Source organism: Saccopteryx bilineata, chromosome 5 (assembly GCF_036850765.1).
Source record: "Saccopteryx bilineata isolate mSacBil1 chromosome 5, mSacBil1_pri_phased_curated, whole genome shotgun sequence".
Taxonomy (NCBI): domain Eukaryota; kingdom Metazoa; phylum Chordata; class Mammalia; order Chiroptera; family Emballonuridae; genus Saccopteryx; species Saccopteryx bilineata.
The window spans coordinates 120,905,517-120,915,164 of record NC_089494.1 but is presented as its reverse complement, the minus strand read 5'-3'; the positions used below and the strand labels follow the sequence as shown (position 1 = coordinate 120,915,164).

The 9,648-nt window shown below is 40.4% G+C and overlaps 1 pseudogene; it reads right to left on the bottom strand.

Annotated features, from left to right (window-relative positions):
* Positions 1 to 7,051: 7,051 nt before the first annotated feature.
* Positions 7,052 to 8,817, bottom strand: LOC136338387 (dolichyl-diphosphooligosaccharide--protein glycosyltransferase subunit 1 pseudogene; annotated as a pseudogene).
* Between the last annotated feature and the right edge of the window lie 831 nt (positions 8,818 to 9,648).

Below are 9,648 nucleotides of genomic sequence, written 5' to 3'. Positions count from 1 at the left end.
CTCTGCCCACCAGGGGGCGATGCTCTGCCCATCCTGGGCATCACCATGTTGTGACCAGAGCCATTCCAGCGCCTGAGGCAGAGGTCACAGAGCCATCCCCAGCGCCCGGGCCATCTTTGCTCCAATAGAGCCTTGGCTGCGGGAAGGGAAGAGAGAGACAGAGAGGAAGGTGCAGCGGAGGGGTGGAGAAGCAAATGGGCGCTTCTCCTGTGTGCCCTGGCCAGGAATCGAACCCAGGTCCTCCGCCCGCTAGGCCGACGTTCTACCGCTGAGCCAACGGGCCAGGGCAATGTTTTATTTTTAAACATGACCAGATTCCCTCTGTTACAACCATCTAAGACTCACTCTTGATACTTGTCTCGGTCACGTGATACATTTATTTGTCTCACCCTAAAGGCCGGTTTGTAAAAATATTTTCTAACATTAAACTGGTCTGTGGCCCAAAAAAGATTGAGGACCACTGTTCTAGATTATTGATTCTGTATGGTCTATTTGATACTAATGCTTTCTTTTGCAATTTTCATTGAATTTATCGAATTCTTCAGCTCCAAAATTTCTGTTTGTTTTTTTTAATTATCTTATCTTTTTATTAAACATTTCATTTGTTTGTGTATTATTTTTCTGATTTTATCTAATTGTCATTCACTGTTTTCTTGTAGCTCATTGAGTTGCTTCAAAACCTCTATTTTGAATTTTTTATCTATTAAATTACAAAATTGAACTTTTTTAGCTTGGTTACTGGATGATTATTTTTATCTTTTGATGATGCTACGGTTTTTTAAAAATTATTATTCATGTGTCTTGTAGTTTTGTTTTGCTATTTTCTTTTTTTCTTTCTTTTTTTTCAGAGACAGAGAGAGAGTCAGAGAGAGGGATAGATAGGGGCAGATAGGAATAGAGAGAGATGAGAAGCATCAATTATTAGTTTTTCATTGCTACACCTTAGTTGTTCATTGATTGCTTTCTCATATGTGCCTTGACCATGAGGCTACAGCAGACCGAGTAACCCCTTGCTCAAGCCAGCAACTTTGGGTCCCAGATGGTGAGCTTTGCTCAAACCAAATAAGCCCATGCTCAAGCTGGATACCTCAGGGTCTCAAACCTGGGTCTTCCTCATCCCAGTCCAATGCTCTATCCACTGTGCCACCACCTGGTCCAAAGTGAGAAGCATGGGTAGGGGAGTGGGGGGTAGGCAGACAGACAGACTCTCACTTGTGCCCAACCAGGATCCACCCAGCATGCCCACCGGGAGGTGATGCTTGACTCCTCTGGGGCATTGCTCCAATGCAACTGGAGCCATTCTAGCACCTGAGGTGGAGGCCATGGAGCCATCCTCTGTGCCCAGGCCAGCTCTGCTCCAATGGAGCCTTGGCTGTGGGAGGGGAAAAGAAAGACAAATAAAAAAGAGGGGGAAGGGTAGAGAAGAAGATGGGCTCTTCTTCTGTGTTCCCTGGCCAGAAATCGAACCTGGGACTTCCACATGCTGGGCTGACCCTCTTCTGCTGAGCCAACCAGCCAGTGCCTGCTATTTTTATATTTGAAGTAATAATTATCTTCTCTGATTTTTAGTAGCTGCCTTCAGGTGGGAGATACTTTCTGTGGTCCTGTTTATATCTCATACTCTATCTGAGTTTGCATGGATATACCTGCTTCACATCTCTAGCTCCTTTCTGTAGCATAATTCTTAAGCTTGTATGTCTGCTCTTGGTCATACAATTTACCAGCTCATCTTTTGGAAATCTCTCTTTTATCTTCCTGATGGTGGAGCTGCAGCTCAACTTTGTGGTTTCTCCCTTCTTTGCAGACCCCATCCACTTCCTAGGTTTTCTCAAGGCACCTCCTATTTGTGGGGAACACACACAAAGAGCCACATAATGGGAATTGCTGTGAATTGGGCACTTGGGGTCAGGCAAGGTGGGTAGACATTCAAATGAGGATGTCCCAGCAGTTTATGAGTAGATTTTTTTGCAGTCAGAAAGATCCATGTTTCTTCCTTCTGATACTCTTATCTTCCTATTTTCCAGTTCCCTTGCTATGGAGGTCTCACCTTACTATCCTGGATGCTGCAGCAGAAAAAAACATTGCTTGAGCAGCATCTACTACCCCTGGGGAAGCCAGGAACTCACTTATCACTCTACTTCTCCCTCATGGAAGAAGTTGATGCTGGCTAGTTAGCTCTACAACTGTGCCTTTTGGAGTCAAGAATATCACTGATAAATTTTGTGTTACATTCTGTAATGTGTCCAAAATCTTACTTTCTTTTATATTCCGACAGTTTGGGAATCTTTTCTTGGTAAAACTGAACTTTGAAAGACTCTTTTGACTCTCAGAATTTGCTCAAATCCATGCTTTCCAAATATGTCCCAAATGCAGACAAGAAAGAATGAAGCTGATTCACAGGTTCCTGCTAGTTCCACAGCCTGGGACAGGGTCTGTGGTTGGTAAGACTACTCCCGGGTCCCCTAGCATATGGTGCTAGGGACCCTAATTCCCACAGACCCACTTTTGTTCATAAAGCCGTGCCAACATTTAGTTATTAAAATGGAAGATAATAAAGGAGGGGCATCTTACAATGCTATGATGTTGATATCATTCCAGGGATCAATGTTAAAGACAAAAAAAATAAAACCCAAATTTAAAGTGTTTAAAATATTTATTAATGCTTTATTCTGCGAGACTAAATATACAAATAGACAATGGATAGACCATGTATAAAAATAGATCTCCAACCTTTAACTTACAGTAACCAGCTAATAACCAACATATTATATTCCATAACCTGTCCAGGGTGTCAGCCTGTTACTATCTGTGATTCAGACTGGTGAGTACTTAGAACACTGTCTTTAGTAACAGTACAGAAATTCAAACAATACCTCTTGAAATAATTAGCTCACATAATTTTTTACATAGGTAAATATTGTAGATAGATAATGATAGATAGATGATAGATGATGATGATGATAGATGATAGATAGATAGATGATAGATAAGATAACATTTTTTTCTGGAACTGTGTACAAATAATCTCTAGAAGTCTGTTCATTTGCAGGCCTCAAATGGTTGAATTGTTAAACCGGGACAATGTCTTATGTTTCCAAGGATGTGAAGGAGATGCTTTGTATTACAGGAGGGGACTTGGGGGTGCATGTTTTATTTCAGCAGAAGTTTGCTGTACTAATTTCCTTATTTCATATAATTCATATTATTAATTCATTGTCAATTATTCTTTCATGCATTTGCTAAGAAGTCATGCATTAAGTGTCCTATTTTTGTGAGATGACAGCATGCCAATATTTGAGGCAGTGAGATGATAAAAAGAAAACTCAACTCTTTTGATACATAGTTCTAACTCCAGAACTGGAAAGAATCTGGAATTGAGAGCCAGTCATCTATAATTTCAGTCATACAACTCAATTAGCATTTTGAACTTAATTTTTCTTGTTATTTGTGTATTTCTTCTAAAGCAATCCAATTGTAATCATTGGAAGATATCTGTATATAACCAATGGCTTCTCCAAATTCAGTTTTTACTCTAAATGCAAAGGAATCTTAGATCATTCTGCACTTGATAGAGGTAATTATTTCTGAAAAGTCAGGAGCATTGAAATTAAGACAATTTAAAGGCTGAAAGAGATGAGAGGCCTTGCTCTATGACACAATCAGAGGAAAGGGTTATGAAGAAATGGTTTGGGTAACTCAGATGAGTTGTTGTCAAGGAAAAAAAGCCCTTACAGACCAGGGTGTAAAGCAGTCCTTTGACAGGAAAAAATGTAGATGCTTCAGAAAAGAAATTTGTGAGTTTAAAATACCTGCTTTTTGAAACAAATTAAAAAGAGGATTATGAGTAATATATAACCCATTTTTAGAAAGAAATTATGCTCAGTTGGAGTAAGTAGTTAAATCCAGCTTTCTGATTGTAGCTGGTGTTAAATAACTCACTAGCCTCGACAGACTGAAATGACACTTATGGGCTTTCAATACATTATTGTTTGATGTACTGAAAAGATCAAAGACTGGGAAGAGCTGTCATTTGATCAGCTTCAGACTGGTCATTAAATGACACTTTATATAAATTCTCTGCACCTCCATCTTGTCATTAGCAAAAGAAATTCAATGTCTTCCAAAGTAGGTGATGAGGTGCTAGTAACTGCGTATAAACCACAGACCCAATGAGCAACACACAGTCTACAGGCAGGACTAGATGTGGGATGCCACTTAAAGAATGACATGGGACTGGTTTTGTTCAGTCACTTGACAGGATCTATTATTCATTGTACTTCATGGGGAGATACTTTTGGTTTATGATGTAGAAAGAGCAATCAACCAACATTAATAAGCATAATTAATTTAAAGCTGAAGTTTTCCTGAACTGTGTGGGGAGAAAAATAAACTTATTTGAATAGGAATATATGTGTCTCTATTTACATCTATACATAAGGTAGAGACTATAGAAAATTATCAGAATCCCAGAGAAAGCTAGAGAGAGAAAAGAACTCACAGAAAGCTACCATTTATTGAGAACACAAAAGAATCAGGTTTTTAGTTTCTGTGTGTGTGTGTGTGTGTGTGTGTGTGACAGAGACAGAGAGAGGGACAGATAGAGACAGACAGACTAAAAGGGAGAAATATGAGAAGCATTAATTCTTTGTTGTGGCTCCCTCATCTCCTTAGTTGTTCATTGATTGTTTTCTCATATGTGCCTTGACCGGAGGCTGCAGCAGAGCGAGTGATTCCTTGCTCAAGCCAGATGAGCCCACTCAGGCCAGCGACCTCGGGGTTTCGAACCTAGGTGTTCTGCATACCAGTCCAATGCTCTATACATTGCACCATTACCTGGTCAGGCAAGTTTCTAGTTTCTTAATAAAGGGAAAGAACACATCAATTCATTGCTAGCCTTTAAACATACTCCAATCTTTCAACAATTTTAAATTAACAATTATTTAAATTTCCAATTATTTGTGGACTCTTTTTAGATTTTTATAGCAGGATTCTTTTATTCAGATAAAAGCTCACTTAAGCAGTGGAAATAAACAGAAAATAGTTTCAGAATTTTTTTTAAAAGACACTGATGTGTACCCTATAAGTTGTATTATCTCCTAGTACAATTACAATTATTAGAAAAAAATATTAATATGTAATTTATTTACTTCACATTCAGGCTGTATTTGGCAGAATAGAGAAAGAATGGGAATTTAATTTTGGCTCTACCCCTTACTTATTAAAGGGCATGCCACTTAAGTTTTCTGTGCCTCTAAGATTTTGTTTACAGTGTGGAGAAAACAATACATCATAGAGATTTGTGTGTGAGGGAGTGTATTAGGTAAGCATGTTCCTTATTTGTTAGAATTCAAACTGAGTGGTAAAGCAACTTGCAAAATTAGAGTTGTTGGTTCATATAGTCAAAATATGAGTACTAATTTCATTTCAGGACTGTGTAGAAAGTTAGGGCTTAAAGATTAGATAAATGTAGTTCTTCCCTTGAGGAATATCTGGTATACTTGTTTTTGGAGACTAAATTGCTAGTACATAGAACACATCAGGATTTCTTTTCATATTTTACTGTTGAGCAAACACTGAAGCCGTTTACAGATGCATTACTTATAGCTCCTCTATGTCTGTTATTTTTAGTTTCTTGTCTACCTGTCTACCTAAGTCCAGTACATTTCTTTGAGGAGTGAGCTCTATTGTAAATGAACTATGATGATGGTGGTGTGATAAGTGTGGTTGTGGTGGGAATAATAGCCCTTATGGTGGGCACCATAAGTACATTTGTAAGCACTTTACATGTTGACCTATTGTCTCTTATAATAACTTGTGAGGTAAGTATTATGATTAGTCACATTTTCTGCTGAACACTAGGTCACACAACTAGTTACTATTAGAGTTGAGGTTCAGACCTCACTAGATTAGCCTCAACACCCAACTAAGCCGGGATTACCTAAAGTGGGATTCTCAAACCAACATTTTTAAATCATCAGGGAACATGATAAGTATGTCAATTTATGAACCCAATCCAATCTATTGAACAAGAAACATCACTAGGGGTTGGTACCCAGAAACAAGCAATTCAACAAACTTACCATGTGATTCCAAGACATGTCAAAGCTCATGAGTCATTATCCTTAAACACCACATACCTCTGTCCATCAGTAGCTGATTCAGCTTTGAATCCAGGTCACTGTGACTCTGTCCTTGTTACTCCAAGTATGGTTGCAAACAGCAAGACCATCAGCTTCAAGCAGGGCCAAAGGGCAAGGTCTGTACCTCACACTGCAAGGTGAAGGATTCTAATCTAAAAGTATTTTAGAACTCAAAAAAGTTTTGTAATAATTAACAGTAATAACATTTTTACTCTGGTTAGCTGTCTTACATGTAGTAAAATAGAACTTCATGCTTATTGTACTATTGATTGCAATCATGTGGGGCTTATGATTTGCTGTTTAGCTTAAGAGAGAAACATAGATGGAATACATCCTTCACTCCACACTATTCTGCAAACCTAGTCTAGGGGCTCCTTTCCAAAGTTTGTCCCATTTTAACAATATTTATCCTAAAAGACTAATTCACAGTTGACCTCAAGTGACATTATAACATTTACTTCCTTAGATTTATTTTTGCATATGTTGCTACTTGTACTAGATTATAAATCCCTTGAGATCTTTTTAAGAATTCAAATGGTGTTTTCAGGAGTAGGTATAAATAATCAAAAAATAAAGTGATTAAATAAGACAATAAGACTTAAAGTAAGGATTGAAGTGATATTGCTTTTTTTTTCTTTTTTCAAAACACAAAGATATTTTATTTTTAATTAAAATTAGGTCATTTTGTTTTTAATGGAGCAGTTTAGGGACTAAGTTTCTTGTGTTGTCTGAGGCAGGGCCAGACTTCTCTTCCTTGAAGGCCTTTTGCAAAACACAGGGGCCAGCATTCACTGGCCTCAGTGTTTATCCCTTACCCCATCCCCATACATACCCTTCCATCTGTAAGTGCAGCACGCTGGGGACAAGTGGCAGGGACTACAGAACATCCAGGATGTGGTGACCAGCTCTTATCACTTTCCTAAGATCAGCTTCTCATTATTCACGTATGTGTCTTTCTTGAGTTTACCTGCCACCAGCTGCTCAACTCCCACTGCAGACTTCAGCACCAGCTCCTTGACCTGTGCATCCAGTTTCTGCATTTTGCTCACTTTGTCACGCAAGTCAGAGCCTTCTGTCTTCAGCCTGGACTACAGTAGCACAATCTCACTGTTCAAGGTCTTGTGTTTTGTCTCCAGGTTCTTCTTGCCACTGTTGAGAGTGGACACATCTCGGGACTGCTTATACCTATTGACAGTCTCATCAAAGTGATGGTAGAGACCAATCTCTTATTGACAAGGGTCAAGACCTGCTCTGTGATGCATGCCACCTTCATCCTGGCTTCCACGGCTGGATCCTTTGTGATAAAAAAGTCCAGCCTGACATAGATGATGACTGTGAAGAACAAGATGTAGAAAGTAGCCACCACCAGCAGAGGCTCCTGGAACATGAGCACCTGTTGAACGTGTAATGCACCACGACATCCTGAATGTGCTGCTCTTCCAGGTTTTTTGTAAGCAACAATCATAGGGTGGCCAAATGTGTCCAGGTAGGTATAGTGCAGCTCATCCGGGGCACGGCTGATTTCATAGGGACTGTCAACTTGGATGTTCCTGACTCCTTCAGGCAAGATGATCTTCACAGTCAGAGAATCTATCACTTGCTCATCAAACACATGGTCCACAAACCTCATCTTCAGAGCATAATGGCCACTCAGATTATAAAGGTACTCATAGCTTGGGAGCTTATAGCCAATGATATAATGGGTCTTACACCCTCCAAACAGAGGGAAATGAGGATGGATTTCCATCTCTACAGAGTCATCCAAAATAAGGAGGTGCTAGTAGACACAATGCCAATCTCATCTCAGTAATAAACATTCTGGGCAGCAGCAGGGAGGAAGGTCTTAAAAGAATGAATAGAAGTTATACCACTATCTGGCTGTTTCTGGTAATTATAGTGTAAAAAAATCCCCTTAAGAACAGCCCCTGTATGCTTTAAGTCCACATTTCTTCCACAGCAATATTACCCCAATGAGAGATCTCGATCACTCAGGTCATGCTGGTGATAGTAAGGAAAGGGCTGTTGTTCTCATAATGTACTTTAAAAGTATTCTGACTAGAGGCAGGGACATCTCTGAAAGGTCCATAATCCAAGAGGTCCTCAGATCGCGTGGGGTTCCCCAACTTAGTGTAGATCTCCATATTTCAAGGCAAGCTTCACACGCATTGTTCATTGTTTGTATCTTTGTTGGATACGGAGAATAGAAATAATGGTTGCCCTCAAATACCACAAACGGTTTCTCTGATTGAGTGATCTGGATTGGATATGGCTGTAGCACATGGGTATTGACTGTTTCCACAATGACTGAAATCTTGGTCCCAAGATTAAGAGCAACTTGGGTCTTGACCATAAAGAATCTCCCACTTTTACCCTTAATTTTGGTTTCTCTTACTTCCAGATTGATCTCTTCCTTATCTTCTCTCTTCACCTGCACACCGAGGTGTGCCAGTTGGTTCCTGAGCTCTGGCTCCAAAGCCAGAAGGCAGGAGGTGGAACTGCCACCCAGGTGTGCCAGGACCATCTCGGCAGTCACCTTGGCTAGGTGGCTGCTCAGATCCACCTTGCAATTCACGTCCTTGTTGACCAACAGCAGTTCAGTGGCAGAAGCACTGCCTGGCACCTGGGCCCAGGCCCAGAGCAGCAAGAGCAGAAGCAGTGGGCAGGCACAAACTTCCATGACCCGGACCATGAGGAGTCGCACCGTGATATTACTTTAATAATACTTCTTTCTAGCCACCTATGACCTAACCTTGCCCAGAATGCTGGGGTTTGCCACTGAAGGCTGAAGGTGCCCAGGGCTGTCGGCCCCATCTATGACACTGTGGATGAACCTAGGGTATTTCTTCCAAGAAGCAGGTAAACTGATCTCATTTGCACAAAGGCCACTTAGCTATGTCTCGCCTAAATAGTCAGGTTTTTTATTCTTCCCTCGAAGATCTCTGTTGTGGGTGTTGATAGTCCTATTTTCTACTGCTTTGTTTAATATATAGTGTTTCCTTTATTCCTCCTACCTCAATGCCCCACTCATATCTCAGGCTGGAACCTACTCCTAATTTAGAGCTCTCTTTCTTCTTTTGCCAACTTCTATTATGAATCTACCTTTGCCACCCAGCTTAGTGTATCCCAAGGTTCTCTTTACCATGCCACAGTCACAGAGCTCCAGGGAAAAGCAACCTGGTCTCATCTCTCCAGGCAGAGGAGAACAGAAGCTCCATCTCCACACATGCTGCAGATGGCTTTTCCAGTCTAGCTGAATCATTACCAGCTAGAAGCAGTGGTCATTGGGACTTGGACATGAGCTGCAAAGTATAGAATTGTGACAACAATTCCAGTGCCATGCAGACTTTTCCTAGATATGGACTTTTTCTGGAGTCCTGCTTCTTGTGATATCTCCTAACAGACTAAACTGGGGTTGGGTTGCATTTGCAGGGATTTGGAATGGTGATGGTGCCAACTTGGACTTGGTGAACATGTTAAAGACACTATTTTTTTATGCTTTCTTGCTGTA